Below are 18,260 nucleotides of genomic sequence, written 5' to 3'. Positions count from 1 at the left end.
CTCACTCATACCTTGAAATGAAATGTTTGAATTTCATCTTGACACCGCAACAGGTAATTTCTTTTCTGACTTCACTTGCAATATGTTCTTCTTGCTCTTACCTTAAAGCTTTTTTAATTAGAAAAGAATATAGAATGGTAGCCATTTAAATAAAACCCGAGGATGTCAAAAATGAACTTCTTGCAGTGTTTGTTAGGTATGTGATTTAAGAGCAAGTGTAAGGACCATTTAAACAAATCTGAACTGAAAGAAAGATCGGCAAGTTATGCAGAATTATGTATACTTATTTTCTAGGACAAAATTAGTCTGTCCTAAAGCAGTCACTAATAAATTCTGCTTCACTAGCAATTTTGAATGCACATTTCTGCTATGGTTTTTACAAAATTAATAAAACTACATCTTGAATTAGTACTGAAGTGAGTTCATTAAATTACAGTGATATTTACGGATCTCTACTAAGATCAGGACTGCATTGTGTTAGGTTTGTACAAATGCATTTTTAAAAGAATTAGCTAGTGCTGAACGGCAAGAGGGTTGAAAAATGCAAAAAGGTTCAATAATTTGTCTAAAAGCACACATATAAAGATTATCATACCTATAGAGCTAATACTGGACCATATAGTTAGATTCTCTAAACTGTTGAGTGCCATAGGCAGAGAAGATGTACTATAGAGGGCATATTCTATACTTGCTCTCTTTCATAACCTTTTTGCAAGCACTTAATACCCTTACTGTTAGAAACAGAGTACCTTAGCTAAGTGGGCCTTTGTTCTGGCCCATTATAGCCATTTTATGATTATTGGTTTATAGTTGCTTTTCTTCAAAAAGTAGACTATGAGTCTGAGCAAGTCCCTGCAGTTTGCTCCAAAATCTGTTCTATTTCTACCCATTTTTTAATCTCCAAACTTGATCTGTGGTGGGTAGGGAAATTCCTTTCCCTACAGACTGCTAAACTCTCTATACAGTATCAGCACTGATTGATTTGATTTAAAGTGTTATACATTTTTACTTGACATCAACACCAACAGCTATGTGTACAAATAATATTTTTATTTGCCTCTCTCACAGTCATAACTGCATAATAATATGAAGAAATAAGTATAAGAAATATATACTGGATGTTTTATCACGCACATAAACATAGCCAGCAGCAAATATTGCCATAAAGTTATTCTAGCAATATTATAACCCGCTAATACAGTTTGGGAGGTATCAAAAACACTGCTTGCTCATATGTTTCATCTGATCTGAAACCTATGGTGCAGAAGGTTTCAAGTTCTAACCTGGACTACAGTACTCCCTAGATAATCATGGGATCAAAACCAACCCCACAGAGCTTAAATATCCAGCGTGGATGGTTGAGAGAGCCTTAGAAATGTCAGTTGAAGCTAGAGCCTGGCCAAGATTTTCTTCCTTACTTCAGAGAGGTATTCACCAATAGTCATATCTGCAAGTTAAATCTAGCAACTGCACTCTCACAGACTGAACAAGGAAGATCATCCAAGTGGTCAGGCTCTCCTCTGACTTGGGAAGTGGTGCACGTAACTACGCTGCTTGTTCCTCCATCAAACCAGCTCTGTGATTGTCTCTCTGTTGTTTTGTTACATACCAGAAGTACCATCTTTTTCACTAGGAGGGTGGTGAGACACTGGAACAGGTTGCCCAGAGAAGCTGTGGATGCCCCATCCCCGGAGGTGTTCAAGGCCAGGCTGGATGGGGCTTTGAGCAACCTGGTCTAGTGGGAGGTGTCCCTGCCTATGGCAGGGAGGTTGGAACTCAATGATATTTAAGGTCCCTTCCAACTCTAACCATTCAATGATTCTTTTCTACCATAGCTTAACCAACTGGTGAAGGATGGGTTCACACAGGAAAGTTTCAGTCTTATTTAAGAGTTTCTGGCACCTTTAAACTTTGCCTCCAAGATGAGACTGGTGCTTACATGAGTGCCCTCTCTACGAGCTCTTTATTTTAAGCTGGTGACAGGCAGTAGAACGGGGTTGTTGGCAACAGCTGTCTCTCAAATGTTGTTCTGACAGTGCAACAGCTTCCTTTAAATTGTCTGTAGATCAAGGCAGAAGAGATCTTACTTCATGCAAGAGAAAAAAACAGACTGATATGAAAAACTAGTTGCTAATATTTTCTGCTTTTCAGTGTCTGAATTCTGCCAGGCTTGACTCTGACACAGCAGTCACAAAGTCAGTAAATTCAAACGTGGGTCAATTATGCAATGGTTTCCCTGCTTCCAATCTCATGGAGAATTAAGTTGCCTAATATAGAGAAGAAATCATTTTCATATTATCTTGCACACTTTAACTTAACGCCTCTTTGGTGTAGAGATATGAATGTGTATCACCTCTTATTTAAAGCTATGAGCAAACTCTACCATCTGTCCCAGATAAAGGAAGATAGCAGTCACTCTCCAAATTCCTTCAGATTATTTAAATGCTAGTATAAAAAACAAGACAGAAAATGTTTTGCAATATTATAATGTTTCCTACAATGAGCACAGGAATGTAAAAGCTCTATCTATCTAAGATTAGATCAGCATTCCTGTGACTTTATGTTAACTGTTTCCTCAACACTAAGAGGCCAATAAACACAATCTTTTTAAATACATGTACAGTTCAGTAGATGTTGGGCTTCTAAACAGTGGGAAGATCAAATACCACTTACTAATATATATAATTGCATATTACATCTTTTGGTGATAGTTCACCAGGCCCTCAGTAGACCTGAGGCATAGTCCTACAAAGCATTTGACAGACACAATGAGAACTTTTGAAGACTGGAAACAGCATCTTTTAGCAAAATACTGAGCTCAGTTATCAGAAGAACACTCCTTTGTGGAAAGAGTTGCCTCAATGGATACACAACAGATGAGACTGCAGAGGGAAAATGTTGCTAAATTGTGTTCAGTTGTCTTTGTGCTCTGACCTTTTATTCAAACAACTGGAGCAAGTGTGCAAAGTTTGGTTAAAATGCCTTATGACTGAATCAATAAGGATCTGGTTTAACCCGAGAATATAGCAAATTTTATTTATAACATTGCAACAACAAAAGTATACGAGTTCTAGCAGATTCCCCAGAACTAAAGTTTCCCTGTATTTCTGAATGATGCTCTATGAGGATATGAAATAGAGTTTTTTATCACATATACATTTTTCAGTCCATCTTTTCTGAAATCCAAAGTGTTATTAGTTTCTGATATTTTTGACAACAGCTTTCATTCTTTCACTCAGTCTACAGTCAATGGCTCAATGTCCAAGTGGCGGCCAGTGGCGAGTGGTGTTCTTCAGAGGTGGGTACTGGGACCAGTGCTGTTCAACATCTTTGTCAGAGACATGGACAGTGGGATAGAGTGCACCCTCAGCAAGTTTGCCGACAACACCAAGCTCAGTGGTGCAGTCGACATGCTGGAGGGAAGGGATGCCATCCAGGGGGACCTGGACAGGCTTGAGAGATGGGCTTGTGCAAATCACATAAAGTTCAACCAAGCCAAGTGCAGGGTCCTACACCTGGGACGTGGCAATCCCAGGCACAAATACAGGTTGGGCAGAGAATGGCTGGAAAGCAGCTGTGAGGAGAAGGACTTGGCAGTGCTCATGGACGAGAAGCTCAACATGAGCTGGCAATGTGCACTGGCAGCCCAGAAAGCCAACCACATCCTGGGCTGCATCAAAAGAAGCGTGACCAGCAGGTCATGGGAGGAGATTCTGCCCCTCTACTCTGTGCTTGTGAGACCCCACCTGAAGTACTGTGTCCAGCCTATGGGTCCTCCTATGTCCAGCCTATGAGTCCTCAACATAGAAAGGACATGGACCTGTTGGAACAAGTCCAGCGGAGGGCCACGAAGATGATCAGAGGGATCGAGCACCTCCCCTATGAAGACAGGCTGAGAGAGCTGGGGTTGTTCAGCCTGGAGAAGAGAAGGCTCCGGGGAGACCTTATAGCAGCCTTCCAATGTCTGAAGGGAGCCTATGGGAGAGCTGGCGAGGGACTCCTTGTCAGGAAGTGTAGTGACAGGACAAGGGGTAATGGTTTTAAACTGGAAGAGGGGAGATTTAGATTGGATATTAGGAAGAAATTCTTTACTGTGGGGGTAGTGAGACACTGGAACAGGTTGCCCAGAGAAGCTGTGGATGCCCCATCCCTGGAAGTGTTTAAGGACAGGCTTTGAGCAACCTGGTCTAGTGGGAGGTGTCCCTGCCCATGGCAGGGGGGTTGGAACTCCATGATCTTTAAGGTCCTTTCCAACTCTACCCATTCTATGTTTCTTTGAGTCTGTAATTCTTCCTGAACACTTATTAATTTCTCTTGCATTACTCTGGTATATGCAGAGCATCCATTTCAGTCATTAACAAAAATTATATCTACCAGGAAAAATTTAGGAGTGTCAGGTCTTTTTAATAGTGTTCCATCATTATTTGTGTTGAGCTGAATATGTAATTTAAAATATCAGAAAAAAGGATACTTCAAATGGGTTCCACAGGTGGAATGACTCTCAGCTATCTCACTTTCACCTAATAACTTCCTATCAGGTGAAGAAAAATCATCTGTCTTTCCTGTAGGTGCAGTTTCACAATTAGTGGTAAATCAATCCTTTCAAAGTGGGGGCCCAGCTTTTTGCATATCCTCTTCTGTGTATAAACTCATAATTACTGAGCCATGTGGTAATCATGGAGTTTGACAATTCTGATAAAAATAACTGGGGTAAGAGGAGAAGCTTTCAGTAAGATTATTAGACTGAACTCATCCCCTGCACATCTTCATGATCACTAATGCTAACATAGAGGAGACATAATTTCCTGGGTTGGAAGGGAACAGAAGGTCAGTATTACCCTTTCTGGTATCGAGGAATCACATTCTGAAAGTTTCCTTGTTGTCACTCCCTGTTTCTGTTGCAGTTCGTGGTTTCTGCTTTTCCATTCTGTGATTTGACTCTCCTGGCTTTAAAACCAAGCAAACAATCAACCTTCCTTCCTCTCTTGAGCTTTTGACCTTTTAGGTACAACATGAACTGAGGATGTCTAAGTGTAAATTTTGAAGTAGTAGTCCCTGGTGCTCAGGAAAATTCAGATAACTACTAGCATAAAGTAGCTTTTAATAAAATACTTGTGCCTGTAGAATCTGTCACATGTGGAAGAGCTTTGAAAAAAGGCTTTATAACAGCACCTATGCTATCATCTTTTGGTTGCTATTATAGAAACAACTGCTGGAGAAAATAATGTGGAACTAGGTGCACATTGGACCTCACTTACACAGTATTGGTTTTTGCCTGAAGGTGAATGCTGCTGTCTGCATAACAAATGTTTTAAACATTACTTTGTATTTTTAAGAAGCTATAGACAGTATGAGAGAGTATAAATTATAATACCCTACCTTGGTGTTTCTATTTGTAATACTTTGCACAACAACAGAATAGATTGTTTGGTTTTTAGATTATTATTCTCATTTATGTAGCAGTTATATTGGTTTGCATTACAACTGTGCAGCTTTAATTTTGATCTTCAATTTTATAATTAAACAATAAAATTCTACAAAAGAACATTTACAATATCCCCTCACACAGCTTCTGCTCCAATCCTTACTGCTGCTGTAACTATGACTTCTATGAGAATTTGCACTGCAGTATTCGCACTGAAGGAGGATCTGGTTACCGTCTGAATCTTTATTGCAGTGTGTATGTACCTGTGCAACCATAACACAATCCTTGTTTCAAAATATTCCCTCTAAGCCACATCAATTATGTGATTTTTCTACATTTGAGACCAGTGCAGTATTCTCTTTTTGACAAATCTGCTTATTTTGTACTTTTTTGAATATATGGGAAAATGACTTGCATTAATAAAAATGTCTACTACACCTAAGTACATGCATTATATATGTGTGCAAATATTTTCATTTGAAAGTGCATTCTGGACTTTCCTGAAGTTTGTCCAAATCACATACAAATTATGTTCTTATTTTAATGAATTTGGATCCGTTGTAAATAATTTAGGGTTTTTTATTCACAGGTTCAAAGAAACAAAGAAGTTACAGGAGATAAAAAGATTAAATATATCTTGTCCAAAACTCCTTTTTCTCCTTTAGATTAAAACACATGGCTTATTCATTTTTTATGTGAGTGCCTTGCTTACTCTTCTAGAAAATATCAACCGTTCTATGCAGCTGCTTGTCTTTTCAGAATTTCATAACAATGTGGGATATCTTGCATCATGATGAGTTTGTGGAAAATCAACCTTTTAATAAAGAAATATTTCTGGTCACACTAATCTGACCATCAGTGAAGCAGAGTACATAACCACTGAAACGAAGGAAGAAAAATAAAACTGTATAATGATTTGTTGTTCCCTCCTACAGAAAGATCAGAGTTAACTCTGTTTCATATTAGCAAACTTTTTATCTTGCCACAATACATCAGATCTTATTAAGGATCTTATTATCATACTAAAGAAGTGTACAAATGCATGAAACAAAAATTCAACAATTAAAAGAATAGCTTTTATTCAATCCAGAATAATTCTTTGTTTGTAAGAACAGCATTTTGACACGCTTGAGTTAGCATGACCAACCTTTCTTCATCAACAGTCCTTACCTTTTGATAATTGGGCTGGTAAACAGTTAAACTGCAAACCCTCGGCTCTGAAAAACAGAACTTATTGAACTATTGGGAGCTCATTCTTCATGAAGGTGAGGATCAGACACTTCTCTTTGATCTCTTTGTTTTCATTTAATTGCGTAATGAAAGTTTCTTTTATTGTCTCCAGGAAATGGAAGGAGATTAATGCAGAAGCACAATTTTTTTCTGAACCATTGTGAAAAAAAGAAAAAAAGTACAAAGGAAAGACTTGATTCAAGTTCTTGAAATCAATCATATACTTACTTGTTATTCTTGGTATTTCAAATGGGGCAATACATAGAGGAATGCAAATCCACATTTAATAATAATAAAACAGTTGTTAAATAATAAATACAAATGTGAGGATATAGTCAAGCTTATCTTTGAATAAACTATTCAACTGACAAAAGAATCAATGAACTTACTCTGCACAGCCTCCATATTATGCTTGTGCTTTTACAGTAATTTTAACGCACTTTAGATCAATAGTGAATAAGATATGTAACTTTATTTTAACTTTCCAAGGTGCAGAATTCTGCAATTAGCAGCCACAAAAAGTATTTTTCAACTTGCCTCAACTTAATTATTCCTTAGCCATAGCCAAAAAATGATTTATTTACAGCCCCATTTTTTTTTTTCCCCAGTGTATGCTGTTTTCTGCTTTGCCAATGTAACACTTCCTTACTGTTTCAAAAGTAATATGGAGTAATTTGGTTGTTGTCATGGTTTAACCTTGGCTGGCAGCACCACACAGCCGCTCGCTGACTGCTCCATGCTTTCACTTAGGGAGAACGGTATCTCATACGGATCTTCCCAGGGCTGTGCGTAACTCTTCTTTTTGCTCCTCTCCTCAAGATACTCCTGGCTAACAAACGTGTTACAGTTTGGTCAGAGCAGGACATCTGCTTGTGTGACTTATATGGTGTTGGAGACACTTCTACATGGCAGGAAATATATATAAGCTCCCTGATCATATAAAGAGCACTAACTTTCTTTCCAGTCACGCGGATTTGTACCAGGTTTCTGCAGCCTCTGCCATTGGCATTAAGAAAGTGATTCTGACATCACTTCCTATTGTTTCTTTATTTCTACCCATAAAAGGCCTTTGAAACCGCTCTTTGTATTTTTTACCATAATTTGGATGTTCTTTAACTTTTTTATGTTTGTGCCCTTCATTTCCACCCACTATTTCCTGGAGGCGATAGAAAAAAATCTTTTCTTGTACCATGAAAGAAAAACAACTCAGAGACTAATCTGCTACTAGTCCTTATGAGCAGTAAGAACTTCACATCTCCTGTCAGTCTGGAAGCTGTTTTACCATTTTATATGTTGGGTTATCAATTTATGATGGGTAGTGAATCTTCCTTTTTTTAATATCCATGTTGTTTCTTGGTGCTAGCTAGGATTAAAAGTTCATTAGAATAATAATGGTGATTCATACACTGAAAAACCTCAATATCTGTTTTAATACACTTTACTAGCAAGATAGATAGTAAAAATGTATTTTCATACATGACTGTTCATGATGTCAGACAGTAGCTGAACTCAGTCATTTTCCATAGTATGCATTGTGCTATTTGTGCCTGGGAAACAGAATGTAATACTTGTCTCTTGATTCTTTGTCATTATCCTTGGTTCACAAAATCAGTATCATCTCAAAAAGCAATTCACATTCACGTACAGGTTTTTAAATCAATATTTTAACCATGAGTAACAGAATTTTCCTTTCTCACGATAAAGGTGTTTTATAGTCTCTAGACTAAATTCAGAGCTGTTTTGTCTTGTACTAAGAGAGAGAGGTCAAAAAGCAAAAAAAATTCCTCTTTCAGTACAAGTTTCATCTGGAAAAGAAGTTATTCTGTTCTTTATGAAAAAAAATTGACTGATTTCATAGGCAAAGACATTTCCTAGTGCACATGGGCTATAGAGTGATATGAACTTTCAAAAGTTTCTGTAAGATAAATGGGCCAACACAGTTTCTATCAGCAGAACAAAAGCTTATTTAGAGTTGTTGTCATTGATTCATATCTAATGCAACAACAAGTGAAGACCTTCAAAAGAGAGCCCTATCATTATCATTGAAGTGTCATAGGGATGGCTTCAGTTTTCTCCTCTGATAGCACCATGCAGATAAATCATACTTTTTTCTCACATGCTCCCAGACCACTTTTAAGCAGCGTATTTAAAAGTTCTTCTGACCTGCATATATTTCTGCTACTCCTAAGTGAAAGGACCAGTATATAGCACTTGTTCCACAGCTTAATTTCAAATAGGGTGTTTCAAATTCTGTTCCAAACAAGATTTGTCTCGGAGTCAGCCGCGCCTAGAAAATGAGATGTAATTTTTTGTTTCTCAGTGGTGTTAATTTGTAGATCAATGTATCCTAGTTCTGTTGTAGAAAGGTATTTCCTGCTTGTTACTGATCCTGGTATGTAACTATTTCACATGTAGTATCAGGTTAATTGTAATAATTATGCACAGACAATCTCTTTTGATATTGTAGGTGTAGGAGCAGCTGGGTGGCTGTCTAGCAGCTTGCCAAAGTCAACCCATCACAATAGTCACATTATTTCTAAGTTTTGGCTACCCACTAATAATATAAAAGTGCTTAATGAAATCTTTTAAATACTGTGGGCCCATTGCATATTTGTTTCCCACTTCTATTGTCACAAGTTTACAATCCAGAAGTTGGAGATGACAGAAAGACTTTATTTTTTTTTTTAATTTCCAAATTTTAAGAATTGTGGCAACAGTTGAGTAACCCAGAAAAAAAAATGCAGAAACACATATAACAACACAAAAGTGAGAGTTCTATGAAATCAATGAGCCGCTTAGGCTAATTCATTCATGCTAATCCAAAATAAAGTAGTACACTGACCCTAAGGGCTCTGGAGAATTTGAGGACCCCTAGGAGTTCAGCAAAGTGATTTTCTGAATCAGGGCTTGAGTTAGAGTGTAAATGGATCCATAGGCATTCCTGGACTCAAGTCTATAGCACAATTAAAGGAAGGTGAACTGGCTCAAAAGATGGATACTTTGCATACGTCCTTACACTTACTGTCTCCAAGCAGATAAATCTGAATTTCCTTGCTGATAGCTTCACAATCAGATAGTTGACCTGCACATTTTCATGCACACACAATTTTATTTTCTGCTGTCTTTGTTCGTGAAATAGGTTATCTTGCTTTGTAAAAAAAAAAAAAAAAAAAAAAAAACAAAAAAAAACCATAAAATATGTGCAATGCAGAGAAATACAATTATATTTAAGCCAGCACAAACTGTGCTAACTCCAGCACCAGGTGCAGCACAGTTCATCTGTGTTGGCATGGCATTGCATCAACTATATTGCTTTTGGGAACAAACATGTGGAAAGTGCTATATTCCAGCATATGAACATGCTTCTCTCTGCCATTGCTTCGCTCTGCCATGTAGCTTAGAGAAATTAATTTTTACTAACGTAATGGAGCAACCGTCTTCTAGCTCTCTTTATCTGTAGCTTTGGTTATTTTATCTACCATGCAGATAATCAAAGACTGTTGTTTTCCCTGCTCCATTCTGGATTTGATTCCTGTTTCCAGTGTATATTTTAGAATTATTATGTTTCTACTGACTGTATTTTGTACTCAGTACAACAACAAAAGGTTTTGATGTATCTTTTCAATTTCCCCTCTCTGCGTTTAGTTATTTCTGATAAATTCAATCAAGTGTTCAGGAAATGGTTTCCTTTAAAAGAGGGGGGCAAAGAGCTATCTAATAACTGCATAAATATAAGAAACTTTACATTCTCCAGTGTTCCAAATGCTTCAGATAATTTTTCCAAAATGAGCAAATATTTTATCTTTTGTTCTAATGAGATGTTAAGCCATGCAACCTTTGTTTAGTTTTAGACTTTTTCTGTTAATTTTGGTGAAATAAATAGGACACAACATCCAGGATTCTAACTTCACCCTAATGTTATAATACTAAACAGCTAGAAATGTTATAAAATGGTATTTTGAGAATAGACAGTGTGGCCACTTAATTCCATAGCAACAGCCACCATTAAAGCTCTTTAAAATATTTCATTAAAGATACAGAGAAAGGATAGACAGAGGAAGGAACAAAAAGGAGGGCTGGAAGGAAGAAAGAGAAGTAGAGGTGAAGGAAGGAAGGGAGGGAGGGAGGGAGGGAGGAAGGAAGGAAGGAAGGAAGGAAGGAAGGAAGGAAGGAAGGAAGGAAGGAAGGAAGGAAGGAAGGAAGGAAGGAAGGAGGGAAGGAAGGAAGGAGGGAGGGAAGGATGGAAGGAAGGAAGGGAGGGAGGAAGGAAGGAAGGGAGGGAGGGAGGGAAGGCCTTCAATGACCAACATCTGAGGAGGACCCTGTGTGTTCCTCTGCCTTTTATACCTGTCTGTGAGTTCCTGACTCCAGAGCTGGAATCCAGTTCCCATTCATCACTGAGTACGTCATCTCAGTGACGTAATCCCGGGAGCTTGATACGGTTCTGTATATATTGTATCTATTTCCTTATTTCCTTTTTATTTTATTATTAATATTTCATTAAAGTAGCTTAGTTCCTGTTAAACTTGTAAATCTCTTTATCCTTCCTCCTCCTCTCCTTGGAGCAAGAGGTAGCGGGAGAGCATCTGTCACTGTCATTTGGCCAATTCAGCCTAAACGACAACAGTTGGTGAGAAACAAAGACAAAGACAAAAACTAAAGCATTTTTCCTCCTCCCTGCCTTCTTCCCAGGCTCAACTTCACTCCGAACTCTTCTACCTCCTTCCCGCCAAATGGTGCAGGGGGATGGGGATTTGGTGTTACAATCAGTTCGTAAAAATTAATCTCTGCTGCTCCCTCCTCCTCACTCTCTTCCCCTGCTGCAGCATGGGGTCCCTCCCATGGGATGCAGTCCTTTATGAATTGCTCCAACACACATCCTTCCCACTGGCTGCAGTTCTTCAAGAACTGCTCCAGCATGGGTTCTTTCCACAGTCCATCAAGAGCAGAGTGCCTCAGCATGGGTTCCTCCACAGGCTTCAGTTCCCTGCAAGGAGCATATGGTCTCTCCATGGGCCGCAGCTTCCTTCAGCGCACATTCACCTGCTCCAGTGTGGGATTCTCCAGAGTGTGAATATCTGCTCCAGTGTAGTCCTCCATGGGCTGCAGTGGCAAAACTTGCTTCACCATGGTCTTCTTCACAGGCTGCAGGGGGAGTACCTACTTGGACACCTGGAGCACCTTCTCCTCCCCCTTCTTGTCTGACTGTTGTGTTCTCTCTGCTGTTTCTCACTCTTTCTGTTTCATCTGCCTCTCTGTCCAGCATTTTTTTCCCTTTCTTAAACATGTTTTCACTGAGGTGCCACCAGCTTCACTAATGGGCTCAGCTGTATCCTGCTGTGGGTTTGTTGGAGCCGGCTGGAACCAGTTGGAACCTGCTGGAACCAGTTGGAACCGGCTGTGGTGGTCTCTGGCCTCTCCTCACAGAAGCTTCCCTGCAGGACATACACTCCCCTTGTACCCCTCTCTTGACCATTAAACCCAATCAATATGGTAAAAAACTCTTGTGGACAACTAAAGATAACACTTTTAAAATAAGCAGAATGCAGAGAGAGATAGAAAAGTGGCAGAGAGAAAAAAAAAAACAACTGTGGAAAAGAAAGGAACACGCTAGGAAACAGGGCTTTGCTTTTCAGTTCCTTCTGAAAACTTGACAAAACTGACAAAGGTAGCAGCTAGAAATGAAATTCAAAATTTAATTGAAAATTAACAATGTGTTTTGTTGAAATGTATTGCAAAAGAAAAGGAAAAGGGTTTTTTTTTCTGCCTTAGGGCTAAGACTACCACATGTGCTTGGCATGCTCTCTCTGGCCACAGAAATGCATCTTCCAAGACAGTCAGCTCATTGGAGATGGGAGAGCTTGGACTTACAGCTTTGGCAAGCAACCTCAGACTTAGGACAAAGTGAAGGTGAAAAATCTCAGATCTGAGGAAGCCATTAAACAAAATGACAGTTGTCACGGTTTAATTCAGCTCTTTAACACTTTTTTTCCTAAATAGACTATCTGGAACCTGTAATGCATCAGTTTAGGCAGAGATGGGAAAAGCAGTTGGAATAACAGAGCTGCTGCTGCTTTGTGTATTTGTTCTTTTCTTCTAGAGGGTGAAATAGACTTTTATTCTGTTGCTGAAGTAGGCCTGCTTTCAATATTATTCTTTTTTATTTCATCGTTCTTGATTAGCATAAGCTATTGTAGATACAAATCGATGAGGGATGCGGGATGGAGAGAATAGATGTGACTACAGTTTCACATTGTTTCAACTTTATGAACATCTACTACTGAATATTTCAGATGAATTTCAGATCCCAAGTTAAATGGAATAAGAACAAAAAATAAGAGAAGCCAAGAAGTTTGTCATACATGCGGTTGGGAGGGCACCCTCCCCTTCTCTGTCTTCAGCCTCAGTGAGGACGTTGGGAGGTTTGCTGGAGGATGAGTTAAAGAAAAAATATTTGTGAACTTATCTTTCCTCTGGGAATGTTTATTAAGACAAGTTTGTCTCACACTGAGTCAATTATGTTTGAAAATATATAATTAAAAAAAGTTAATGAAGTTGCGGTCTAATTAAACAACATTAACATATGATCATCCTTCTTTCTGCTGTGTCCAACTCAATAGGTTTTTGATAATAAAAGTCTTCCCTTTACCTTTCTAGGAAATATAATTCATATTTTAATTAGGTGTCTGTATAGAAAAATTATTAAATTCTCTAAGGAGACATTTATATTTCTTTGCATTTTTTCCATGCTGACTTGTTTTGCTTATGTCAAGCTTGTACCACATCATTAAAAATCCTATTGTAGTTGTATCCTGCTTGGGATTTTTGTCACATTTGCTAACTTTAAGCCTATTCCAGTCTAATAGAATATTCTCTCTTACATGTGCAGTCAGTGACCTGTTACAGTCAATGACATTTGGTTAAAAAAACCAACCTAACAACCTAAACCCCAAGATCTTGTTGTGAAAGTTGTAGATAAGCACAGATAAGTACTAAAAAAGGATGGTGAAACCCTTAGGTTACTCCACTTCTGCCTGAGATATCCTTAGATTTCTGGGATCTCAGAAATGAACTCATGACAAATCACTTGGAGCCAAATTCTGAGATCTATTTTGAGACTTGCTTAAGTAACTCAAGATGTACAATATTTTATCTGAAAATAGAACTGGAGGATGCCAGTGTAAAACCTTTAAGCTGGGTACTGTGTCATGATCCTCTAAATTACAAGTAATAAGGATGGTGTAGTGATACAACATTACTTCTACAGATTAAGAATACACAGATATATTCTAAAATTACCTACTTCAATGGTCACATTCCAACATGTTCACTGTGTGAGGAAGAAGCCCCGCAGAAGTAGCAGAAGGCACACAGTGTAATTAAGATTGTTAAAAAAAAAAAAAAAAAAAGCTTTAAAATTTAAGGTGGTTTGCGAATATTACATATGTAATTTTTAGGCTTATTAACAACTGCAGTGTGTTTTCTGTGGAAGAGCTATTTCATATTTTGTATTTCTACATACCTGATGGTATCAAATGATTTATGTTTGGAACAGTATGATTGGCAGGCAGAGAAATAAGTTTTGCTTTCAATAACTAAACACTAAAAATAATTTTAAGTATTTCATTCGTATAAATGCATTTATGTTTTAAAATAAAGCAGAACTTTTCTTAGTACAATAACATTTGCTGAAAAATAAGAATCCATGAGACAATTTTGAATTTTCAGGTTTGTTGTTTGTTGCTCCTGTTGGTTATAGGCTCCACAGAAAAAGAAACAGCTGATATGTACAGACACTGTGCATTTCTAGCCTTGAGTTTTAGTGAAAATAAAAACTTAACCAGTTTAGTGCATGTGTATTTAGTGTGCACATTTCCAGAATTATTTTATACCTAAGTTTAATCTCTAACATATACTTTTCCCAACACCATTTTGATGATATACTTTGGTATGTAGACCTTTCTTTTAAAAATAAGAAAAGATTGAACCAGAAAAGTTCTTTAAATTTGACTTGTATGTACCTTTTTAATAAATAAAACATTGTCCAAAGGATACAAAGACGGTAGTTCTTGTGCATCTTGTGGGTTTAAAGAGGAATAACAAGATAGAACAGATTTTTTTATTTAAGAAAAATAAATGAACTACCTTTTACCTAAGACATGAGAAAGGTACAGAGGGTCTCGGGACTTTAATTGTTAGTACAGACATATGTATGATGTGACAATTGGTCTTTTTTTAATACAAACCTACAAACTACAATGGCAGATAATACCATGTTTAGCAGCTTTGCCTCTGATTTGTATTTGGAACAATGCTTGACAATTCCACTGGAGACAATAAAATAGTTGTTGGCACATTTTAATTACTATATAAAGGCACAGTCATTTCATGGAACTTCAGGGGGTAAAGAAGCCATCAATTACTGTGCTCAGCTTGAGTTTATTTAAACAAATTATTTTCTATTTCTGGATACATAAACCATACACTTCCAGTCCTTTGTGATATTTACTTCCAGGAGCTTTTCATTTGGGTTATAAAATATCCCAGGCTAACCATATATATTAAAAATCAATGTTACAAAGGACAAGGTGATTATAGGCACCCTACAAGTGCTTTGGAAACAAACATACATTTGTAGAAATCTTTGTGCCACTATTCATTGAGCAGAGCAATATGTTTAACACTGAAGCCCTCAGGCATTTTAAGCCTTTAGTAACAGAACACAAAAACAGTTGCCGCTCATGGGTCTTAAAGCTCCCCCTACTGATTCAGCTCAGTTTCAATAAGATATAGTAATAAATAAATATAAGCTAACTATGGAAACAATACAAATAGAAGATACACATACCAGGAAGTAGATATGACATGGTCTTATTCAAACTGACTGTTTGCAACACTTCATATTCTTTTTAAATGCAGGATACTCAGACATTATGTATTAAGGTAGACAAAAATGTTACACAGAGATGTATCTCTTACTTATATTAAAAATACAGTCTGTCAGTTATGACAGCATAAGGGGAAAACAGTTACCTGGTAGTAAGCAGTATGCTGGTTGATATTTTCTGAGCTACTTTACCATCTCATTCTCCCCAATCCCAGGCACAAATCCAGGCTGGGCAAAGAATGGATTGAGAGCAGCCCTGAGGAGAAGGACATGGGGGTGTTGGTGGATGAGAAGCTCAACATGAGCTGGCAAAGCGTGCTGGTAGCCCAGAAAGCCAACAGCATCCTGGGTTGCATCAAAAGAAGCGTGGCCAGCAAGTCAAGGGAGGTGATTCTGTCCCTCTGTTCCAGTCTAATGAGACCCCACCTGGAGTACTGCATCCAGCTCTGGGGCCCCAACATAAGGAAGACACGGACCTGTTGGACATTTAGATTAGATCTTAGGAAGAAATTCTTTCCTGTGAGGGTGGTGAGGCATTGGACCAGGTTACTCAGAGAAATTGTGGATGCCCTATCCCTGGAGGTGTTCAAGGCCAGGCTGGATGGGGCTTTGAGCAACCTGGTCTAGTGGGATGTGTCCCTGCCCATGGCAGGGGGTTGGAACTGAATGATCTTTAATGTCCCTTCCAACCTGAACCATTCTGTGATTCTATTTCAGATTAATATTAATGAGTTAAAATGAATAGACTGTACTACTAATATGTATATATATAATTATTTATATTCAGTGTTTGTGAAGGATAAATTATTTCATCTTTTTGGGAAAAAAAAAAAAATTTTCTGCATCTTGCAATACTCACCTTACATTGATGAATATGTGTTTCATTGAGAGAATTAACATTATCATGTGTTTTACAGAATGTTGCTTTGATCTTGAGAAGCAATATTCTATTCTTGACAGCTACTCTACTTGTGAATATCAAACATATAGGCCTTGGGAAATACAAGATTTGTGGAGAAATTACCTTTAACTGCTTTGGATAAGTACATTATCCTACAAATAATAATTAATGTCATATTCTAGATATAAAATGCACATAAGAACTTGATGCTAATAAAGTGGATCATGAAATGTCTTAATATGAATTGGAGGAACTTATAGTAAACTTATACCAAAGTAAAGGTGTGTAATGATCACTAGGAGTAAGCTTAAAACCAATTAAACAATCAGCATAGTGACCAGTGCTTAACTGGATATATATTTCTAGCTTTCCTCCCAGCTCCTAGTCCATCCATTAAACAGACATCATATCTTAATGTAAGACAGGTATATTAGATGATTCTTCATAGTAGGTCAAATTTTCTGTTGAGCCAGGAAGGTTTGAACTTTACTTTTCTCTTTAGCAGTTCAGATATCAGAATGATGGACACAGCAATATTATTTCCAGAATATATCGGGTTCCTCTCTGGGACCAAGTCGGTTACAACATGGGACTATGATTGGTCTGTACACATGAAACCTCCTTCATGATGAGTATTTAACCTCTGCTTATACTCACTAGGCTTGTTCTTCACTTATTCTAATTCCCTGATCTGCACAATTTTTTTCCTGGATAATCCCTGCTTCTTTTTCTTTTTTTCTTTCTTCTTTTTTGTTTTTAAGAACTTGTTTAGAACTATTTTTACTTCAATGGTCATGGAAATTTTAGTTCAAAATCCCAATAACATGTTATGTCAGCGTATATCAACAGAGGCATTTCAATTTTGTCCTGACTTGATAAAAGATTTCCCCTTACATACAAATATATCTTTCATTGTAAAGCTATGCAAAAGAAAAGTAAACACTCCCGGTTTATGTGTAGGGCAGATACTATGATATATTGGCTAAATAACTATGTAAATTTGTTATTTGATAAACTCTTGAAGGCTTTCAGATGTCTTTGCTGGCATTTCTGAATTTAGTTACAGTTTTTGGAATAGCCTATGATACTGCTGTTGAAAAGTGCTATGTAAAAGTGTCCACTTTTACAGAATATGGGCTGAGTCCCGTAGATGATGGCCTTGCTCATAATCCCGAAGGAAATTAGTAACAATGACAGGAATTTACAACTTGTACATCCATTTGTAATTTTTATTTCCAAGACTTAGACATGGAACAAATGGTTGGTGGAAGAGAAAGGTGTTAGTAAGAGAAACCTGAATTCTCTCATGGGTCCCTGATCTCTGCTGGCTCTCTTTTCAGCTAATTTACCGGTACCTCCCTTTCTAATGTCAGTCCTACTGTATTTGCTGAATTTTTCAATCTCTTTATGATCCTGGCCTCTCCTTATGTATTTTTTCCTTTACAAAAAAAACCCCACATCTGATTTAGTTTAAATTCTTCGTTTTCTGTCTTTATTTGCAAATAAAATTTGAAACAATTTGTGAATACATCTTCTTCATCCTAGCAAAATTTTGAAGATAAAATCAGTCATTTCTAATCATGCAGACATTTTAACTGTTTGTTTCTGTGCACTTCAAAGTTTTTAGGTCCTTCAGATCTTTTTTTATTCTTCAAATTATATAAAAAAATTATCACAGCTGTTAGAACTAGATTTACCATTATGTTAAAACAAGCAAGATAAAAGCCTTAGAAGAAGTCCCAACACCCCGCACAGTTCAGACCTCACACCCCTGGGAGATGAGTCTATCTTCTCAGAATGATCCAGTAAACAAGACT

The sequence above is a fragment of the Numenius arquata genome, chromosome 5 (genome assembly GCF_964106895.1).
Source record: "Numenius arquata chromosome 5, bNumArq3.hap1.1, whole genome shotgun sequence".
In the NCBI taxonomy this organism is placed as follows: Eukaryota; Metazoa; Chordata; class Aves; order Charadriiformes; family Scolopacidae; genus Numenius; species Numenius arquata.
This window is presented reverse-complemented; position numbering follows the sequence as displayed.